General features: G+C 42.9%; 1 protein-coding gene across 4 annotated transcripts in view; it reads right to left on the reverse strand.

Moving 5' to 3' along the window:
* Nucleotides 1-6,678, reverse strand: part of ARHGEF10 (Rho guanine nucleotide exchange factor 10) — a 117,296-nt gene extending 110,618 nt beyond the window's left edge. For 3 of the 4 annotated variants that reach the window (XM_075268417.1, XM_075268418.1, XM_075268414.1), the window contains exon 1: nt 6,528-6,677. The gene's annotated coding sequence lies outside the window, so the exon portion shown is untranslated. Of the gene's footprint in view, nt 1-6,527 lie in introns of all 4 variants that reach the window. The other variant, XM_075268415.1, reaches the window with a different exon arrangement.
* Between the last annotated feature and the right edge of the window lie 17,142 nt (nt 6,679-23,820).

Below are 23,820 nucleotides of genomic sequence, written 5' to 3' on the forward strand. Positions count from 1 at the left end.
ATCTTTTGTCAGCATACCCCTATATGAATAGGATACTTGGCTGTCGCCCCTAAATGTGGAGGCTAGCCAACTTTCCAACTATGGCATTTTTACAGACATCTCACTGAAAACAACAGAATGACAGCTGTGCTGAAGTTTTCAAGTTCAAGTAATACTTCAAAAAGACACATTTACTCCCCAAAATGTCATACCGAGCACACATCAGGGTGTACATTAGGGCACTTATAAGATAGGCTTTGCTAAATAAAGTAAGTGAAAGGAATTAAATGCAGGGACACATTGGTTACAAAGCACATATAGACACTGGTCTCTTAAACGTCCCCTTCTCTGTCCTGGGCGTCTGAGAAGGAAAGCTTTACTGGCTGCTGCCAACAACTGGCAGCATCACCGCAGGTCAATGTTTGCCCCAAGCAGCAGAAAAGTTTACTTTCCCCCATGTACATAGCCAGTGTCTGTGGTAAGATGGGCACTTTGTGAGGAATGCTAACAGAAGTAACAGAAGAAGCAGATTGGTTTTTCTGAAACACATTAAAAATGGCTATTTTTGTTTAAAAAAAAAAAAAAAAAAGGTCAAAATTGAGAAGTCTATGATAGTATGAAGGGCTGGCAGCCTTTATTGAGGGCTAGTTTTCAGAACCAAGCAGGAGGATAGACGCTAAAGAATAAAGCTAGCAAAGAACGAGAGGAAAGTCAGGTCAACAAATCCACCGTACTAAGTAATGCCAATAATTTCTAGTGATGTGCTCCTTGGCTGGCACTTAGAAGCACGGGGTTTGGAAACAACACGTCACCAGCATCATCATGACACTAAAACCAGAAGGCATCTCTGCTGTACAGTAAAAACCACTGAAAAGATCATCTCAGGGGAATTCTATTAAGGCCACTCGTTTCATGAGTGAGCTATGGAAATATGTCTGTAACCTTATGTGGCCAATTGTTCCATAAAATAACACGTACACAAACACTGGTAGTGGTACCGATAGCACTATCATGGGATGCCACCTGCTTCAAGTCAGTTCATGAGATCTCTCATCTGTATCAATGACTGTAAGTACATTGACTAAGAAACAGAAGTCCTTAGGAGTAACAATGAAGAGTGCAAGACAGTATGGCATGTGAAAATCAAGTACCCGCATTGTATCATTGCAGAGAACCAAGGGGGTTCTGGCAGTGACATCAGCATATGAATCGTTCATCAGAGTCATGGTCAAGCAGATGAATACAAGTTCACCATGAACAATGCCAAGAACACTGGTACTCGACTCTGGAGTAGTGGAATTGTGTTCCCTGTAGTGATGAATTAGGTTTCCCTACTGTTTCTTAGTGTATAGATGGGGGAAAGCCCTTTTATTTTGCAGTATAACTGGGCCCCAGTGCACAAAGCAAGGTCTATTAAGACATTAGGAAAAATATATCCTTGGATTCATGTTAATTTCTGGCAATGAGTACAGTATTCCTATGAAATAAACATTAGAGAGAAATAGAGTTAATGAATTCCAGAAAGTGGAACAGTAGACGCTGTATTCTTCTTTGAGATCACCTCCCACATGGGTGGTAATGTGGCACATGCTTGACAAGACTATATCTTGCCCCTAAGATGTGACACATCCCCATTTCTGTGTCTTGCTCAGTACTTGCTGTAAGTGCAATGTGTACAATGGGGAGGAGCAGACATGCCTCAGCCAGACATACAATATTTTAGATTTCTGACAGTTCCTGACTGGCGTGCAGACAATTTATTAAGAGGTCAGATCCTCTGGAGAATTCAGGCACACCTCGTGTCTATTGGGCCCTTTATTAAGACTGGCATACAATGCCAATCTTAAAAAATCTACCCCAATGTATGAGCCAAGCCTTAGAGAATGGACCACATTTTTGTTGTTGGTACGTACACATAAGGATATATACAGATGTTATCAATATACTGCAGATTTACAATATACAATTAGTTATTTTGTGGAAATGCTGGAGATCTTCACATTTGCAGATTTTGCTGTTGTGAGAAACACCATGCCTGAAGAAACCCAAAAATGTATTGGACATATCAATATTTTTGTAGAAATTTCCTTATTGGCACACGGCGGTATTCCAAACTACGGTAATTCATGAGAACAGTAATCCAATGCAATGATGTAAGGGACAAACTACACAGTCCTACTGTACCTGTGACAGCTGTGAGGACATGATGGTCAGGACAGCGCTGTACACTGCACAATCCACAGCTGCATACCTACATTCCATAGACATATAAAACAAGCAACCTAATCCAGGGACTTGTCTTCTGCCAGAAAACCCTCACAATTACTTTGTTGGGAGTTACCCAGGGGCAGTGCACAGAAATGACTACAATGCACTTGTCTGAGCAAGCCCTTGATAGATACATGGACAGAGAAAATCTGATTTACATCAAGTAACTATTTCTACCTGCATTCAATGGTTCATAGAAGAGGCTTCAATAAAGTAGGACTCTGAAAAAACATATAAAGTGGGACACTCTGCGAGCACTGCGGTGTAAAGCATACTTATGACAATATAAAGGATGTAATTCTAGTAGATTTCCATGTAGGTAAAGCGTATACATTGCAGTGCTGCATGTACAGGCATGTCAAATGTAAAGCGAGACTTCTGTATCATGTTCCTGTATCACCATACTCTGTTACACAGCAGGAATTGCTACTCGCTTGTACTATACAGCGGTTTTATTTATTTGATCTATTATTATTCTCCGCATTTATAATCCCTATGTAAACCTTTCCATCCAATGTTTGGGACAATGAGCGTGTTTTGAGATGCACTTTCTTGTAATATACACAGTCTAGTAATACTTAGGATTAGTAATACTCCTAGACAATACACATTGCTGAAAAATACAGTTTTTCCAGACGCGCGGCAGCCATATTCCAAGATAACCCAAGAGAATACCATAAAATAGAGATTTATAGCAGATTAAGCGAATAAATCTTAGTGAATGTGGCACATCCAATAGCCCAGCCACAACTCCTCACTTTGAGAAAAGTGGCAAGGTCATCGTAAAATCACTTGCAACTAGTTTTATCATAAGTGGCACTAAACAGTCACAAACCATGAGATCGCAACATTAACCCTCAAAACTGAGGCACAGATTCTTAGTGAATAGGCCCCACCGTGCCCAAACAATGGCATTTACTGTGTCAATAGACCTAAACCAGCCCCAGCTGACTTGCTATATGGCAAACTGATGCTAAATAGTGGCAGAAAATCTACCCATATAAATATGCCTTTATATGCTAAACATTACAAAGGCCCCAAAAGTTTAGGAGCCATTTAGATCAATCCAGGCTGACTTTTCTAGTGGCCGTGGAATAGGAACCATCATAGGCCCTATTTTAAAGAATCCAGAAAAGGTAGAGATCAGTGGTGAATATGTGAGCACATGAGGTGGCAGTCACAAAGCAGGTTATGTGATAAGTAATGAACCCTATAGTCAAGTGGTAACGTGTTGTTCCATAAAATATGTTATAAATGTCTGATAGGTGAGACTCGCACCTATGTGGATGGGGATCAAATACATGAAACACAATGTGCAATGCCTAAAGGACTGAATACACCGGCCATTAACTATTGGAAAGGAATGTTTGAAGGAACATTCATTCCCGATACGTCCTGCGGAAATGTTCCAGCATTCACCTCAAGCTAGGTGCATACCTGCGCCTAGTCTCTGGTCGGGGTCTCTGTCCCCAAATCCACTTAAAAGATAAAGAGAGACCCCATGAACGGAAACCCGAATGCAGGTGTCAGTCTAGCATCATAGGCCTTTACATCCTTTGTTAGTATTCTGTCCCAAGAAATGATTTTGGGGTCTACAGTTACAGTGGGATGACCACTAAGTAAATACCCATATGGATAAAACACTTGGTTAAAAAAATTCAAGTGTCCTTAGGGTGCATTCACACAGAGGAAAATGGTGAGGAATTTGGTGTGGAAATTCAGCACTGGAAAAAAAATAAAAAGCCTCCCATTGACTTCAAGCAGAAAACTGAACCCATTGAAGTCAATGGGAGGCTATTTTTTCAGCTCTGAAATTCAGCGCCATTTTCCTCCGTGTGAATGGACCCTTACACAGTGGCCAGATATGCTATTATAGTGAAGCTTTAAGAATAGCACATAAATGCCAATATTTCAGAAAAAAAAAACTTTAAGTGCAAGTCATGCAACAGAAAACCCATAGGTGTCAACAATGGCCATACATCAGAACTTACATAATATTACCTATAGCAAATACCAGAATTTTGTGAAGATCAGACCATTCTTTTATGTGGACTGTGGTGAATATACAGTGATTTTTAGTATTCTTTTATGACACCGATCACAGTCCACCACAAGACGCCAGTCACTCCTGTGGTATATACATACAATACCCTCACATGTCTGACAACACTCATTATTACATGTCATATAATAACCCCTGAAAAGGATCACTTTATGCCAATTACACACAAAAATTATAGAGAAGCTGCTGATATACCGTAGATAGCTGTGCGGAGTTACTGGAAAATAGGGGATAAGGTGATCTAATAGGTAGATAAGACAGCTATGTCAAGTGTGCTGGAAATATGCAGCAGAGTCAGGGCTGGGGTCACAGGAAAGTCAAGGAGATGTATGAAGCAGTCTTCTCTACATTCTTCCCAGTGATATAGTGGGGATTACAATGGCCACAGAAAGAACGTACCAAAAAACACCAGACATCCACCGTGTGCCAAGTAAGAGATGTCCAGAAGTGTCTCATGGAATAACGGGGTTACCCCTCCGCCTCACAACAAACATTTCTGCAGTTCAGAAAATACTAAGTGGGGAGATGTAACACAGTGTTATTAGGAACAATGCCATGTATTCTCCAGCAAAAAATGTGGCAGCCAGAAGTTAGTACTGATGAAATCTCTAAAAGAAAAAAAACAAAAAAAACCACCCATTTAAAAAAAAAAAGAAGTGATTATTGCATTAAAATGCGTGAATTACATGGCACTATTCACAAGTCCAAAAAAGTGCCACAGAAAATGTGCGTGAAGGAAGCCTTACTGTCCTAAACAATGGGAAACACATGCAATGGAGTTGCACAGGCAAGTTGTCAGGCACTTTCACCACTGCAAAGGGAGAAGGCTGTCAGGTGCCTGCACGGGGGAAGAAGGTTGTCGGGAGCCTGCACAGGAGGAGCAGGCTGTCTGGCAATTGCACAGGGGGAGCAGGTTGTCAGGCACCTGCACAAGGGGAGCAGGTCATCGGAAGCCTGCATGGGGGAGAAGGTTGTCGGGAGCCTGCACAGGGGGAGCGGGTTGTCGGGCAATTGCACAGGGGGAGCGGGTTGTCGGGAGCCTGCACAGGGGGAGCGGGTTGTCGGGAGCCTGCACAGGGGGAGAAGGTTGTCGGGAGCCTGCACAGGGGGAGAAGGTTGTCGGGAGCCTGCACAGGGGGAGAAGGTTGTCGGGAGCCTGCACAGGGGGAGAAGGTTGTCGGGAGCCTGCACAGGGGGAGAAGGTTGTCGGGAGCCTGCACAGGGGGAGAAGGTTGTCGGGAGCCTGCACAGGGGGAGAAGGTTGTCGGGAGCCTGCACAGGGGGAGAAGGTTGTCGGGAGCCTGCACAGGGGGAGAAGGTTGTCGGGAGCCTGCACAGGGGGAGAAGGTTGTCGGGAGCCTGCACAGGGGGAGAAGGTTGTCGGGAGCCTGCACAGGGGGAGAAGGTTGTCGGGAGCCTGCACAGGGGGAGAAGGTTGTCGGGAGCCTGCACAGGGGGAGAAGGTTGTCGGGAGCCTGCACAGGGGGAGAAGGTTGTCGGGAGCCTGCACAGGGGGAGAAGGTTGTCGGGAGCCTGCACAGGGGGAGAAGGTTGTCGGGAGCCTGCACAGGGGGAGAAGGTTGTCGGGAGCCTGCACAGGGGGAGAAGGTTGTCGGGAGCCTATACAGGGGGAGAAGGTTGTCGGGAGCCTATACAGGGGGAGAAGGTTGTCAGGAGCTTGCACAGGGGGAGAAGGTTGTCGGGAGCCTATACAGGGGGAGAAGGTTGTCAGGAGCTTGCACAGGGGGAGAAGGTTGTCGGGAGCCTATACAGGGGGAGAAGGTTGTCAGGAGCTTGCACAGGGGGAGAAGGTTGTCGGGAGCCTATACAGGGGGAGAAGGTTGTCGGGAGCCTGCACAGGGGGAGAAGGTTGTCGGGAGCCTGCACAGGGGGAGAAGGTTGTCGGGAGCCTATACAGGGGGAGAAGGTTGTCGGGAGCCCTGACAGGCACTTGTACATGGGGCAGGTTCATCACAATACCGAACATAATAGGATTTTTCTATTGCATCTTCACCATGGACTTGGCCGCTTCAGTAAATAATAGAATTAGCACCACTAACCCTGTAATAGATATCACAGCACAAACACACACCACGTATATCACACGTATATCAAGTGTACTGAGCGCACAAGCCGATAGCACAGACACGTCACTAATCTCCATCCCCAGAACATGCAGTGTTTGCCCGCAGATTGTAGCAGTAATAAGAACACTCACCATCCTTGAGGAAGATGCCGCAGCCTCAGACTCCTCACATCCCGCTCCTCCTCTACCAGCCACACTCACCCAAGTTTTTTCTCATTCTTTCTGCTATTTTTTCAAACTGGGATGTACGAGGCGTGCTTCAGCAGGGGCGAGCAGCTGATTGGCTGGTTTCATGAATATCTCCTTCTCTATTGGTTGAGGCGCGCGTCAGTCAAATGCTGGAGTGGGGTAGACTGAGCCTCTCTGCCCCACACACACTCTTGTATACGCAGCGGTGGCGGCAGCAGCATTCCTGGGAGGTCACCTGACCGCCCGATGGCTTATCCCAAAACAGCTGTCAGTAGGACGAACTGGTGTGGGTTGTGACCGCCATGAGGAGAGGCTGGCATGTTTGGTCATTAGTCCTATAGTATGTCTTACGTCGTCCTGCTCATGTTGGACTAGGGTTCTTATGTGCTCAGTGAATCTTTGCAGCCAAACCATAGACTTTCTGCCTATACCTTAGACTTTGTGTCAGTGTCATAGACTCTCAGTGCCAAAAAGTTGGCTGTCAGCTAGGAAGCCTCTCAGTGTCATAGAGCTTGTGTCAACGACATGGAAGCCGGCTGGCTGCATAAGCTTAGCTGGATACTGAGCAGCCGTGTGTGAATGGGCGTTCCTTCCCCTCTGCTGGCTTCCCATTCATTGGTTGGCTCAGGGAGGGGGCGGGGCCTCCCAGGCATATTCAGTGCAGCTCTGGGCGGGGAAATCCTCTTGGATCCCTGCCAGCAACTTTCTCTCCCCCTGCTTAACCCTCGCCCTGCTGCTTCCAACCCCAAGCTATGGAGCATTTACAGGAGCAGCAGCACCACCAGCGGTTCTTGGAGCAGCAGCTACATAAAGTAAGACAGAAAGAGACAGCATGGCTGATGTCAGGGCCAGTTTAAGACAAAGTGTGGCCCTCGGCAAAATTAAAAGTGGGCCCCCCATATCTTGACATACCAACGCCATCATATTCAGTCATTTCAGAAGTCAGGGCTGCATTTCGAGCGGCAGTGATATAGTCTCAAAAGATCAGGAATACAAAAGAAATTGTAAAGATATATAATGTTGTAAAACTGCTATGTGTGTACCGCTATACTGGGGAGAATTATTACCACTATACAGACAGTTACCAAACAATACACATCATATATAGACCAACAACACCTCTGTACAAGGACCAGATAGTACACGACCTACATACTGTGACTACCGCCATTACATTGTATAATGAATCAAAGACCATAGTCGTGCACTACACAGACTTCTAATCTAATAAACATCACATCAATTATAGAGTTTTCTGGCCTCAAATTGATTCTTTAATTCTGATAACCTATCCACAGGACAGGTCATCGGTATGTCAGTATGTGATCGGTCAGGGTTCAACACCCGAACCCCACTCAGATCAGCTGTACTAGCAGCTTCCGAGTGCCAGACGCTGCTAGTGGACAGGATGCCGCACCACTACTATTCATGGAGCGGTGCTGCAATTACCCAGAACCACCACTACACAGTGGATGGCTCTGCTTTCCAGTCCTATTACTTGAATAGTAGCAGTGTGGCATCCTGTCCACCGGCAGCTTTCAGGTTGGACCCTGACAGTTCACATACTGAGGTCCTGTCCTGTGGATCCTGTGGACAGGTCATCAGTATCAAATATCAGTTTGTGGCTAGAAAACCACTTTTTAAAATAGTGATGTAATAATACTCTTTCCTGCCCCCAGGAATAACAGCCCCCTCCACCCAAAATTGGCACCAACTCAGAGTCCACCCAATGCACTATCACCAGTCTAAGAATTTACATTTTATGTACTAACATTTTTTGTGGTACAGTAATGAAAAGATATATATGTGCTCAATACATTTTATGGAACTCTGTCTGTATCAGGATGTTCCCAGCATAACGTATATGACAACAGTATACCATAAAAGTGGAGTGAATTTTACACATTTTTGTTCACTGAGCCCATGTGGCCCAGGGCAGTAGAGGTCCCTACTCATGTAAAAGATGGAATAAACCTACATTGTGACCATGTGAAAGATGAAAAACTTGATTGCTGCAAAATAAATGATTAAGGAAGAGGGGATTAAAATATAAGGGGCTAGTTCACACGGGGCTCCACGGGAACACATTCCGTCGCTGCTTTCCGCTCTGGATTAGGCCCAAATGAATGGGCCTAGTCCGGAGGGTGCCGTCGCGAGGCGGACGCCACAGCTGAATCAGTCATGGAATCTGCCTATAGAAAAGGCAGCTCATGGAGACTGCTGTGGTCCGATCTTGGACTCCGCCTCCTCACAGACGAGCCTCCAGCAGAACCAGCGTTGATTGGCCGAATGCTGTACACTGGCCAATCAACGTTGGTCAATTCATTCCTATGAGAAAAAGTAAGCTCTCTCGTAACAGCAAGCTGCCTGCTCCTAGCAAGGAAAAGCCTGCTGCAGAACCAGCGTTGATTTGCCAATCATCACTAGTTCTGAATCGAATATTTACTGCGAATAGCTAGTAGTATTCGATCGAGTACGAATATTTTGAATACCGTAGTATTCTATCGAATACCTACTTGATCGAATACTACTCGCTCATCTCTAGTGGTTATGTGTATACGTGTTTTTCTAATGCACCATTTATGGTTTGTCTGCCATCTTCATACCTTCTACTCTGATGTGGTTTCCCTTCGGGAATGTTCACAGGGAGTTTTGTTTGAAGGAAAAAGAATCTTCCTCAGGTTTTGAAAGCAGATTTTTCAAGAAGATTCCAAAGCTCAAGCATTTTCATGCATGTTATTTGATTTAGTTTTGCCATGGTACCACCAACCATCAAAATCTGCTAAAAAAAAAAAAAAAAAAAAAAAAAAAAAGTTGTGTGAGCATACCCTTATTCAGCCTCAATTTCCTAGGTTGCTTCTGGATTTATAGAGATGGAGGGGCCTGGGTCTCACCACACACACTACTCTGTTCTGAGTATTTAGGACAGCACTTGGTAGAATTTTCTACTAACTTACCATGCAATGTCTGTACAGAGAAACAGCAGAACTTGGTGGGGTAGGGGGAAGTCTGAGGCCCAGTTCACATCTGTGTTCAGTATTCCATTCTGGAAGTCTGCTTGGGGACCCCCAAAATGGAATACTGAATGCATTAAAAAGCGGTGAGCAATGAAAGCACACAGACCCCATAGACTATAATGGAGTTTGTGTGTTTTCTTGTGGCATTTAAAAAAATGCCTGAATAACCAGAGAAGGTAAAAAAAAAAAAATCATACTCTCCTGTCTTCAATGCTCTGGTGTCTTCCCAGCATGTTCCAGGCAAACATGGGCATTAAGGCATTTTTTTGTTTTTAACTTACAACACATCGGTCTCGAGAACTGAGTGTTCATTTGCTACTTAGAGTTTCCAACAAGATGTTAGGTGTCGTTACCCCAAGATGATGTTATTCACTCCACTCAATGTTATAGCTGATCGGTGTTGCTAAATGACTGTTAGCTAGTATTTGGATACCAGGAGGAGCCATTGTATTTTTACTGCATTCTCTGTGTTCCATTTCATTTGAACTTATCATCCACTAGGTGGCATCATATGGAAAAGAACCAAAAAAAAATACCATCACTAAATATTATTAGATTAAAGGGGCTCTATCAGCAAAATTTTGCTGTATGAGCCCCACATATGCGTGAATAGCCTTTAAAAAGGCTATTCAGGCACTGCTAATCTTATTTTAAACCCCCGTCCCGTTTTAAAATAAAACTATATAAACTAGAGATGAGCGAACAGTAAAATGTTCGAGGTTCGATATTCGTTTCGAGTAGCCCCTCAATATTCGACTACTTGAATCGAATATCGAACCCTATTATATTCTATGGGGGGAAAATGCTCGTTTCAGGGGTAGGCAACGTTCGATCAAATTATACTTACCTAGTCCACGAGTGAGGGTTGGGCTGGATCCTCCGAACAGTCTTCTCCTTGCAGCGTCCCCGCGGCATCTTCCGGCTCTTCATTCACTCTGCCAGGCATCGGGCCTGGGCAGAGCCGACTGCGCATGCCCGCACTACAAGCGGACATGTGCAGTCGGCTCTGCCCAGGCCTGATGCCTGGCAGAGTGAATGAAGAGCCGGAAGACGCCGCGGGGAAGCTGCACAGAGAAGACTTCTAAAGGTAGGAGAAGAACCAGTGTTGATTGGCTGACTGTATAGCATTCGGCCAATCAATGCTGGTTCTGCATCAAACTTTTACATTCGAACAGTGAGTAGTACTCGATCGAGTATTTCGAATACCGTAGTATTCGATCGAACACCTACTCGATCGAGTACTACTCGCTCATCTCTAATAACATATATGTAAATCATACTTTTGCATGCAGGGGGGCGGTCGTGCACGATACAATGTCATCTTCTGGCACGCCTACCTCTTCTTTCTTCTTCTTTCGGCGACGCCCTCCGGTCCTGGCTCTTCCCGGCTTCATCTTCTTCCGGCGGTTCAAATATGATTGGTTGAAATCCGGTGCGTGCGCAGTGGCGCTCCCTCCGGAGCTACTGCACACACTCTGGCGTAAATTTTTCTCAATGGCAGTGCCGCCGGAGTGTGTGCAGTAGCTCCGAAGGGAGCGCTACTGCGCACGCGCCGGATTTCAACCAATCGGATTTGAACCGCCAGAAGAAGATGAAGATTAAGCCAGAGAAGAGCCAGGATCGGAGGGGGTCACAGAAAGAAGAGGTAGGCGTGCCAGAAGATGACGTTGGTGCACGTTCAGGTATGATTTACCTACTGTATATGTTTTTATAGTTTTATTTTAAAACGGGACGGGGGTTTAAAATAAGATTAGTGGTGCCTGAATAGCCTTTTTAAAGGCTATTCATGCATACAGTGTTGGCCAAAAGTAATGGCAACCCTGCAATTCTGTTACATAATACTCATTTTCTTCCAGAAAATGATTGCAATCACAAATTCTTTCGTATTATCTCCATTTAATTTTCTTCAATGGAAAACCACAAAAAGAATTGTCAAAAAGACAAATTGGATATAATTCCACAGCAAACATAAAAAAGGGGGTGGACAAAAGTATTGGCACTGTTTGAAAAATCATGTGATGCTTCTCTAATTTGTTTAATTAACAGCACCTGTTACTTACCTGAGGCACCTAACAGGTGGTGGCAATAACTAAATCACACTTGCAGCCAGTTGAAATGGATTAAAGTTGACTCAACCTCTGTCCTGTGTCCTTGTGTGTACCACATTGAGCATGGAGAAAAGAAAAAAGACCAAAGAACTGTCTGAGAACTTGAGAAGCAAAATTGTGAGGAAGCATGAGCAATCTCGAGGCTACAAGTCCATCTCCAAAGACCTGAATGTTCCTGTGTCTACCGTGTGCAGTGTCATCAAGAAGTTTAAAGCCCATGGCACTTTGGCTAACCTCCCTAGATGTGGACGGAAAAGAAAAATTGACCAGAGATGTCAACGCAAGATTGTGCGGATGGTGGATAAAGAACCTCGACTAACATCCAAACAAGTTCAAGCTGCCCTGCAGTCCGAGGGTACAACAGTGTCAACCCGTACTATCCGTTGGTGTCTGAATGAAAAGGGGACTGTATGGTCGGATACCAAGGAAGACTCCACTTCTTACCCAGAGACATAAAAAATCCAGGCTGGAGTTTGCCAAATCTTATACTAGAAAAAATGTGAACAGTTCACAGCTCACCCACAATAAAAAGAGTCGGCTAAACCTTTATGTGCACGAAAGATATACCCCCGGCTAGGGCAATACTGTAAACTGAACAACAACAAAAAAATCTTCAGCACAAAAAAGGTATTATAAAACATAGCTTTTATTACAAAAGCATGAAAAAATAGTACCAGATGTAGATAGAAAATAAAGCACTTACACGGTAGATTCCATAAATAAATGCATGTTTGAATAGAATGAACAAGCCTACGCGTTTCAGGACATCCGTCCCTTACTCATGGCGATGTTTTCAATGTTCAAACCTTCTAAGCAATATAAAGTCCAACACACAGGTGTCAACCCCACATGTGATTACCATTTAATTAAAAACAGCTAAAACCAAAACAAAACAAGCAAAACCCATATATACAAATATGGAGTTTCAAAATAAAGGCAATCCTACAAAGAAATACCAACCCAAGAAAAATGGCAGAGTAAATCAACAAAGTCACCCTCAATGACACAGTATCATAAAAATAACAAAATCGCATGCGATACCGCGTAGCCGCATATAAACCCCATACAACACGGAAGCAATTGAAAAACAGACAGACCAGATTGAGAAAAGAAAAAGAACATAGAGGACACATATTCCATAATCAAATAAATGAGCGATCACAGACATATCAACAAAAAGCAACCCATAAGTACATGTTATTAAATCAAGCCACAATTAGGTACTCACCCCAGCGTGTGATACAAGAAAACCGCCTAAGGATCTCCTTCCTAACATTATAATTCCAAGGCATACTGCGATGAAAGAAAGGGGGACTCGAAGAGGGAAAAGATGCAACCCAAAACCCATCGCGATAGAATAATAAAAAGTTGCCTAGAGAACGGTCACATGACACATGTCACATGACCAGGACCAGATTATTACACCCAAAAGGAGTATACCAATGGATCTGTATGAAAAATCCGACTAGAATGTACACACTGATGAAAATTCATCTCCCAAGCATGTCAACATAAAGAAAAACAAAAAAAGGGGAGAAAAAAAAACTCTTAACACTTTTTTCTCCCCTTTTTTTGTCTAAAGGTTGTGCTACCATATTAGGCTGAGGGTGTCAATACTTTTGCCTGGCCCATTTTTGGAGTTTTGTGTAAAATGATCAATGATTTTACTTTTTTTTTCATTCTCTTTTGTGTTTTTTCATTGCAAGCAAAATAAATGAAGATATTAATACCGAAGAGTTTGTGCTTGCAATCATTTTCTGGAAGTAACTGAGTATTATCTGACAGAATTGCAGGGTGCCAATACTTTTGGCCAACACTGAATGTTGCTGATAGAGCCCCTTTAATGTAATAGTAAAACTGGCTAAAAAATGAAAACAATCAATGCTGTAAAAGTATATCTTATGGTCTCATGGGAGACTGGAAGGGGTCATATTTCAGCAAATAAAATGTTATTGTTTGTATAATGAAAAGTTATACAATTTTCCAATATACCTTCAGTATCAATTCCTTGTGTTTTTATAGAGTTCTTCTTGCTATTATGCTTTCTTGACTTCCTGTGGAAAAACATTAGTTCATGGTCATGTAATATACAATCCATGATGAGTGCCAACATATTCCGCAGCACTGTACAATCTGTAGGGTTCAACTAGAGACAGAAAAGATACATTACAAAGAAATAGTCACTTCACACAATGCGACTGAGGGCCCTGCTCACAAGAGTTTACAATCTACAACGTAGAGGGGGTGACACAAGAGGTAGTAGGAGCGGCATCGGAGGTAGCATTGCTTATACAGTGGTCAGACAATTTTGTAATAAAGGTGACTGTCATTACACATAAAAAAGCTGTATGAGACATCACCAGTCGTGTCCTTTAACATGTGGATGGTGCCTGGACATATAAAGTTACAATCCGATATGGCATGAAATACTGTGGGATGATGCGGGAGCGTGAACAGAGGAGGGTTCGTTTTAGGAATTCTAATTTCAGAAGGGTTTACATTAGGAATTGGGATAGGCCTGTCTGAAAAGATGTGTCTTTAGTTTGCATTTTAAACTGTAGAAATTGAGAGCTAATCTGATAGTTTGGGATAGAGCATCCCAGAGAAGTGGTGCAACTCATGGGAAGTCATGGATATGGGAGTAGGAAGTTCTGATATTAATCTTAGGTCATTGAGTGAACGGAGAGCATAGGATGGGCAATAGACAGAGATGAGGGAGAAAATGTAGGAGGAGCAGTGTTATGGATGAGGGTGATAAGTTTATATTGTATTCTGTGTTAATGGACATGATGGATACACAGGTGCACCTGTGTCCACCACATCACCATAAATTGTACATCATATAAACATGGACTAATTATTTATTCCCAGGAAGTAAACAAAGAATGACAACAAGCAGAGATTTAGAAAACTTTGCGGAAAATATACTGGAAAATTGTATAACTTTTCATTATACACATAACAACATTTGCTGAAACTGGGCAATTCCTTTAAGGCCAGGGCCCCACGTAGTGTTAACACCATGGTTTGCCTGCAGTGGAAACGCCAGGCAAAAAAACGCAGGGTTTTACAGTCACAGCAAAGTGGATGGGATTCTAGTGAAAATGGCAATTTTTCCAAAAATATACAATTTCAGTGCACAATATACCCAGCTTGTGTCAGACATGAACGCTCCAAAAGATGTGGTGACTGGGATAGCCTCCTTAACAGATTTTGGAGTGTGTGTCTCTGCTGACACTAGTTAGGGCACTGCATTTAGCGTATCTCTGGTAAAATTGCAATTTTCACATTTAAATATCAGCTGCACATTCTTTTGGAAAACTAAGTTATTTCAACACTCAAGGACTAAAAATGCTTTCTACAACACTTGATAAATCCTTTAAAGGGGTGTAGTTTCCAAAATTGGTCAGACTTAACATCTGAGTACCAGAGTCCACCATTGGGACCTGGGAAACACAGTTTTCACTGCAAAGCACGTCTTTCATTCTGGTGTATGGGACATGTTGTGACTTAAGGGTCTCCTGAGGAAACCTGAGACTTGACCCCTGAGGAGAAACACGTTGAGACCTGGCAAACGCTGGTCTGTCCTTATATCTGATATTTGTACTGAGGCATTAACTGTTTGATGTCTTAGGTTACAAGCAGTACTGTTTATCTATGGACTCCAATATATTCATTTAGGCCTCCATATATCTTTTTTTCCCTGTGGTGACCCTCACAGAATACTTAGGGACAGTGCCGCACCTCCCATGAGGCGACCTGAAGCGAGCGCTTCAGGCGGTGCTATGCCAGGGCCCCAGGGAGGGCGGCATTTTTGGTTACCTAAGCCAGGCTGGACTGGCTTAGCACTGAGCGGTGGTTTGGGGAGGCCACTGGAGCAGCGCTGCTCCAGCAGCCTCCCCTCACGCGCAGGCAGAGAGCAGGTCATCTCCGTGCCTGCGAACAGCGCTAAGCCCCGCCCCCTCCACCACACCCCCCTCCTCCCAGGGAGGGGGGGGGGGAAGGGAGGCTTTCTGTAGTTCGACTCAGACGGCGAAAGGGGCAGGTTCGCCCCTGCTTAGGGATACAATATTAATACCCTATTTTTTTTTATATGGCCTCAGTATAGATCCACCTATGTATCTACAGTGGGTCCTTATTAGGGATATCCATATTACTGCCTAACATATGTGGATGTATATTGCTACCACCAGTACAAGATCTAGCTTTTTTGAACTCATGTGGTTGATACAAGTATTGCTTACATTGTGGTTTAAAGTGCAGTCCATTCCCTGAGCATATATTAGAGTATCTTGCTGTATTCATTACCAAGGTGTTTCACACCTCAGATGAGAGAACACACTGTTACTATTGACATATCTTGAGATCTTCTGCTCTGCATTTTTTATCCTCACATTTATGATATATATGTATCCCTTTGTGAGATTTTGATATATCACAGTCTCTATTAGTTGTCTACTGTATATTAAAAGTTATATTTTTCAGGATTCTAGTTCCTTTCTAGTGGGTTATGTGTCAGGTGGGAGAGACTGAGTGCTGGGAGCAGCTCTGAGCTGTGTATGTCTCTGCCACAGTCAAGCAACAGGGCTCCTCAGATAGGGGAAGGGGGAGGTGAGTGACCCAGGATTTCTGAGCTTTTATCTCCTGCTCTTCCACTTAGCAGTCGGTTTAATTGAATTTGGCAGATAAGGGATGAGATAGGGAGTCCGGTACCGCTCTATGTATTACAAACTCACTCAAATCCAGCTCTACTACATCAGCCTCTATATCAGCTTCATACTGTGGTAATTCATTTACAAACAATCCCTCATTACTGACTGCAAACATAGCAGAGCAAGTGAAACCCCGCCCACCAATGTGCCGAGAAAACCAGGAAGCGAAGAGAGCACAGAGCCTGCAGGCTGCTGTACAGGCGTGATGGAAATATAAGGGTCCTTACTTTGCCAAATATAAAGTACTGTGTAATATATTTGCTCTAAATAAAGACTACTGGGACATATTTCAGACAATGATCTTTTTTTTAATATCTGTACAGTAGTAATAATTCAAAACACTGTGACAATGATAAATCATCATAAAAATCCAGAATTCCAAAAACATTTTCTTTTACATGTTTTGTGGGTTTTTTTTGTTTTTTTCAAAAACACTTCACTGGTTGACAAATTTATAAAAAAAATAACTCAAAATATTAATACAGTAGACAGTTTTCTTTAATTATAAACATAATGTCCAAGTCTTTATTCTGTAGCCAAAGTAAAAGAGTTAGTTTTGTACCATTAGTACCGGTAGTTTAGTTAAGTCAAATACTCTTTAGAAAATAAAAACCTTGCAGTGCCTATAATCTATACGTTAAACAGTAACAAGCATGAAATAGATGCCATTAAGAAATACATTATTTTAAAGGCGTTATACCATAAAGAAAAACACTTTATTTGTACACTCACCTATCAAGAGGAGGCTGCAGAGGAAATGCAGTACTAAAGGACACCCATTGTATTTAACAGGTGACCATATACAGTCCTATGAAAAAGTTTGGGCACCCCTATTAATCTTAATCATTTTTTGTTCTAAATATTTTGGTATTTGCAACAGCCATTTCAGTTTGATATATCTAAAAACTGATGGACACAGTAATATTTCAGGATTGAAATGAGGTTTATTGTACTAACAGAAAATGTGCAATATGCATTAAACCAAAATTTGACCGGTGCGAAAGTATGGGCACCCTTATCATTTTATTGATTTGAATTCCCCTAACTACTTTTTACTGACTTACTGAAGCACAAAATTGGTTTTGTAACCTCAGTGAGCATTGACCTTCATAACCAGATGTATCCAATCATAAGAAAAGGTATTTAAGGTGGCCAATTGCAAGTTGTTCTCCTATTTGAATCTCCTCTGAAGAGTGGCATCATGGGCTACTCAAAACAACTCTCAAATTATCTGAAAACAAAGATTGTTCAACATAGTTGTTCAGGGGAAGCATACAAAAAGTTGTCTCAGAGATTTAACCTGTCAGTTTCCACTGTGAGGAACATAGTAAGGAAATGGAAGACCACAGGGACAGTTCTTGTTAAGCCCAGAAGTGGCAGGCCAAGAAAAATATCAGAAAGGCAGAGAAGAAGAATGGTGAGAAGAGTCAAGGACAATCCTAAGACCACCTCCAAAGAGCTGCAGCATCATCTTGCTGCAGATGGTGTCACTGTGCATCGGTCAACTATACAGCGCACTTTGCACAAATAGAAGCTGTATGGGAGAGTGATGAGAAAGAAGCCGTTTCTGCACGTACGCCACAAATAGAGTTGCCTGAGGTATGAAAAAGCACATTTGGACAAGGCAGCTTCATTTTGGAAACAAAAATTGAGTTGTTTGGTTATAAAAAAAGGCGTTATGCATGGCGTCCAAAAAGAAACAGCATTCCAAGAAAAACACATGCTACCCACTGTAAAATTTGGTGGAGGTTCCATCATGCTTTGGGGCTGTGTGGCCAATGCCGGCATCGGGAATCTTGTTAAAGTTGAGGGTCGCATGGATTCCACTCAGTATCAGCAGATTCTTGAGAATAATGTTCAAGAATCAGTGACGAAGTTGAAGTTACGCCGGGGATGGATATTTCAGCAAGACAATGATCCAAAACACCGCTCCAAATCCTCAGGCATTCATGCAGAGGAACAATTACAATGTTCTGGAATGGCCATCCCAGTCCCCAGACCTGAATATCATTGAACATCTGTGGGATGATTTGAAGCGGGCTGTCCATGCTCGGCGACCATCTAACTTAACTGAACTTGAATTGTTTGTCCAAAATACCTTTATCCAGGATCCAGGAACTGATTAAAATCTACAGGAAGTGACTAGAGGCTGTTATCTTTGCAAAAGGAGGATCTACTAAATATTAATGTCACTTTTCTGTTGAGGTGCCCATACTTTTGCACCGGTCAAATTTTGGTTTAATGCATATTGCACATTTTCTGTTAGTACAATAAACCTCATTTCAATCCTGAAATATTACTGTGTCCATCAGTTATTAGATATATCAAACTGAAATGGCTGTTGCAAATACCAAAATATTTAGAACTAAAAATGATTAAGATTAATAGGGGTGCCCAAACTTTTTCATAGGACTGTAAATAACACTGACATGTCAAACCCTCTAGAAAGTAACCCATAACCTCCACATGCCCCAATGCAGCAAATGGAAATGGATTATACAGAGAAGACAACTTGTTCAAAGGCAATCTATAAAGCTATACTTTATTGAACACTTTCTTTGTGAACCTGTTAAGGTTAGCATAGTTAATAAATTATTATTGTACCTTCACACTTTGGCAAAATTATTGGGATATAGTAGAGTACATGAAGAGTAGGCTGAATACTCAAGACTGATAATACTATCAGACTGCCATAGGGAATGTATCATAGAAACACCTTCCTTCAGTAGGGTAAAGAGTAGTACAATAACCCAACTAAGGCTAAGGCCCCACTGGGCGGAAACGCAGTGCTAAAGCGCCGCGGTAAGAACCACCGTGAACACACTGCAGTTCTTCCCGCAGCGCTTTCAACAAAAAGTTCACAGAGTTTTCCTCCGCGGACTTTCTATTACAATTATATCTATAGGAAAGCCGCCGGCGTTTCCGTAGATATAATTGACATGCTGTTATTTTCAAAACCATGATGGTTTTGGAAATCACAGCGTGTCCGCACTGCGATTTTTTCCGCAAAGTGGGCATGAGATTCGCATGAATTCCATCCACTTTGCAAATATTGTAAACCGCCGCAATTTTTACCAGCCCCGGCCTAAATGAATTTAACAATACAACCTTGTATAAACTATGGAGGCCTGTTCACATGGAGGATTATGGGGTTGATATCACCACAAAATCAGAACCAAAAAGGGTCTAGAATCTGCCTCCCGTTGTTTTCATGCACATTGAGGCTGAGGCCCCACGTTGTGGAAACGCAGCTTTTTTGTTGCGGTTTTTAGAGCCAAAGTCAGGAGTGGATTAAGCAAAAGGTAGAAGTATAAGAACTTCCTATGTATTTCCCATCTTTTTGAAGCCATTCTTGACTTTGGTTAAAAAGAACACAACAAAATCTGCAACAAAAGAAGCTGCGTTTCCGTTCTGTGGGGCCTTAGCCTGAAAAAAGTAGCGTTCTGCTCAATCTTGCTGATCTAGTCACTGTCAGTGGCGTAACTACCGCCATAGCAGCAGAGGCAGCTGCCACAGGGCCCGGTGACAGCCACTACTGCTGCTATCATTATACTCGGAGTCTTTTCAGACCCCCGAGTATAATGATTGGCGGACCGGGAGAGGTAAGAAACATAAAAAACACTGTTACTTACCTCTCCACGATCCTGCCAGGCCTACTTCCTGACGTCCTTTCTGACGTCACCTGAACCCGGCCTGTATCCCGGGTCATGTGACGTCCGATGTCATAGAAGAAGGACAGCAGCAGAGAAGACAGCGTAGGAGCCGGGTGACAGGTAAGAAACAGTGGTTTTTTATGTTTTTATTCCCCCGGGTCTCTGATTATTATACTCTGGGGGTCTGAAAAGACCCCAGAGTATAATAGTTGTTTATGGGTGTCCACTATGGGGTATAATACCGTGTGCAGGGGCCACTATGGGGTATAATACCGTGTGCAGGGGCCACTATGGGGTATAATACCGTGTGCAGGGGCCACTATGGGGGATAATACTGAGTACTGGGGCCACTATGGGGCATAATACCGTGTGCAGGGGCCACTATGGGGGATAATACTGAGTACTGGGGCCACTATGGGGCATAATAGAACGCACAGGAATGCGTAGGAGGGGGTCGGGGTCTTCGGCGTCGGTATCGGGAGGGGGGCCATGTCAAAACTGTAACTGCTCCTGCCCCATTGTATCTGAGGCTAATCAGCATGCAGACTTGCATCGGAAACCCCAATATTTGTAGAGGATTTTGAGGCAGAAGACCAACTGAACTTTGCTTTCTTCTGTGGCCTACCTGATCCAATCAATGCAGATCTTCTGCATTGCATACATTAAAGTATATTATTCTGTAGGATTCTATCCCACAGCACATGTCACTTAGCAATGCAGGTTATAGGCAAAGCAGGAAGATGAGATTTGCTGAAAATTACTGTAAATCTCAGCAATCCCAGTGTGTCTGTCTAGACGTTGTTTCTGTTTCCACTGTGATATCTCCAACACATGCTATTATGTAGGTGTACAATGGTTTATTACTGAATCCCTCTGCAGGCTATGCTTTTACATACGCCAAAAGGACTGTTATCTGAACAGTGTAGCTCAGAGGGCTACATTGTTTTCATTAGAGTAACCATCAAGGCCAGTCTTCTCAGGGAATCGAGATCCGAGGCATGGAGGCTGGGTTCATTTTAGACATAAATGTGGGTTCCACCTTTTATGCCATAAATGTCTTTTGTGGAAAAATCCTTTTAAGCTAAGGCACCATGGTGCGAGCTGCAGCCAAAAAGCACTGTGCGAAAAACTGCGGTGGAAATGAGTTTTCCTCTGCAGACTTTTTGCTTCAATTATAACTATATGGAGAATGGCCGTTTCTGTAGATATAATTGACATACTGCGATTTACAAAAGCACAACAGTTTTTGAAATCATAGCATGTCCGCTGTGGATGTTTTTCTATAATGTGTGGATGAGATTAGTTAGTCTCCCATCCACTTTGAAGGTGCAGTGAAACACTTATGCTACATGTGGCCTGTCTTAAAGTAGGTTTGTGTACACCAATCTACACATACATACATAAGCATGTACAACTACAGAGGACAGTGGTGTTGAAGATATACAAGCTGTAAAGACCTAGGCAAGGACCACAAATGCATACACCATGTTGGAAAGGCAGAATACAATGCAAAGACCATCATCAGAAGTTAAAAAACCTACAGTGGATAAGCTTACTTAATGTATAAGCAGGTCCCCTGTCGCCCACCTTTCCAGTTTTGCAGAGTGCAGCGAAGGAACATAAGTCTTGTTCATCTGCCTCCCCTGCTAATGCTCTTGGTCATATAACAGACTCTGCTCTACTGTATGTACAAGCAGCAGGAGTAGAGCAGAGCCAGTCATATCAGAGATTCGAGCTGCTGGGAGAAAAGACTGAACATAAAGACTACCTGCACCTGCTTCTCTCCGCAAACTAGAATGAGGGCACTGAAAGGCCTAAAATGTGCTTAAACATGTTCCCATGTCTCATTTACAAAAATTATATATATGCATACTATGTATTTATGAACAAAAATAAGTGCCCAGTTCTAGCTTTAAAGAAGGTTTCCTCATTAAAGCCTGGGCTTAACTATTCAGATATAACTGCAGACTAACTAAACGCATTGGGTTCTATGCACTGCAGTGGTCACTCAGTAGTTAAAAATGTATTAATAATACTACAAACAGTCGCAGTGTAGACTGCGTGTCTACACAGAGTGTGTCAGCAAAGAGAATCCAGAACTGGGCTGCAGAAACGATTCTGCACAATACACACAACCCCGAGATGCAGAAAGTAGAACACTTATTTCCAATGATTTTTTTTGTAGTCAAATCTATTAATAAAATATCAATATATTTTGTGTATATGCAGAAATATATTTTGTAAAAATAGATATTACAGTTAAAATGGATGTATTAAATAAAGGCATGTAAACAAAACAGATACCAGACTGTACTCTGGTATCAGGCCTGCTCCAAACCTGCTGGGGGATTTCAAAGTTCTAGGTCAATGTATCCTAAGGCTAAGACATCATGTAAGGGAGCGTTCACACTACCGTCGGTGTCCGACATGTAGTGTCCGCTCCTAGTGTCCGCTCAAAATCTGTCACGGACACTAGGAGCGGACACTAGATGTGTCCGTGACACCTGTCATTCAAATGAATGGGCATCGGGTGCGTTCTTTTGCACTCCGTGCCCGTCCTTCCCTGTCCGCAAGAGAAGATGTCCGACTTCTCAAGCGGGCAGAGGAACCCTGCATGCAGGGCTTTTCTGTCCGCTTGAGAAGTCGGACATCTTCTCTTGCGGACAGGGAAGGACGGGCACGGAGTGCAAAAGAACGCACCCGATGCCCATTCATTTGAATGACAGGTGTCACGGACACATCTAGTGTCCGCTCCTAGTGTCCGTGACAGAATTTGAGCGGACACTACATGTCGGACACCGACGGTAGTGTGAACGCCCCCTAACAAAACGCTGCAAAAAAAATGCTGCGGAAAAAAACAAAAAAAAAGAATTTTTTTTTCCCCCACAGCGTTTTTCATTGCGTTTTTGCATTGTTTTGCCCTTATTATACCAATGTGGAAAATGCCAGCAATTCCGCAAGTATAATTATTATTGTCACACGACAATTTTTTCTTCATTTTTATAGATTTGTTAAAAGACCTGAACAAGGGAAGAAAACTGATCCCGGTTTAAACTCATTGGTAGCAGCAGGTTTATGTTAGGTTCACACTAGTGACATCATTCCATCGGAGGACCAGAACAATAGACATTTGGACCACTGTAATAACAGTTACATATGGACTGCGTTGTTTTAAAACTGAAATCGGGCAACAGACTCTCCAACAGATTTGTTTCCAACAGAAGGCAAATGTAGTGCGAGTCAGACATTATCGTCCGGTGGGTTCAGTTTAAAATAAGACACCCGACAGATCCCATTTTAGGTAAAGGAGTCTGTCAGGCTACATACTGTACGTGATTAATGTTGTAACGGTCCGCCTATTTGTTGGTCTGGTCCTCTGACGTCATGGATGGAGGAAGATGCTTGCTATTATCTCCCCCCCAAAAAGGTGATGCCTATTGGAAGATACACATCAGGGTTATTTTTTTCTGTAAAAAACATGGACATTGATGGAAAACTGGTAAAAATTGAAGGTTTTCAGTTTGCAACAGTTTTTCCATCTGTCTTTTTTGTATCAGTTTTTTGCATAAAAGGTCAGAGTAAGGCAAAGTTCACACGACCATCATTACAGTCAACTGCTCTCATCCATCATATGATGAGAGCAACACATCGAAATGGCTGATACAGATGAGGCTTTTAAAGTAATGTAAAAAACACAAATGTGTTCCTTCAGTCATGTTTGTTTATTTTTCTAATGAAAGATAAGG

Source organism: Leptodactylus fuscus, chromosome 3 (assembly GCF_031893055.1).
Source record: "Leptodactylus fuscus isolate aLepFus1 chromosome 3, aLepFus1.hap2, whole genome shotgun sequence".
NCBI lineage: Eukaryota > Metazoa > Chordata > Amphibia > Anura > Leptodactylidae > Leptodactylus > Leptodactylus fuscus.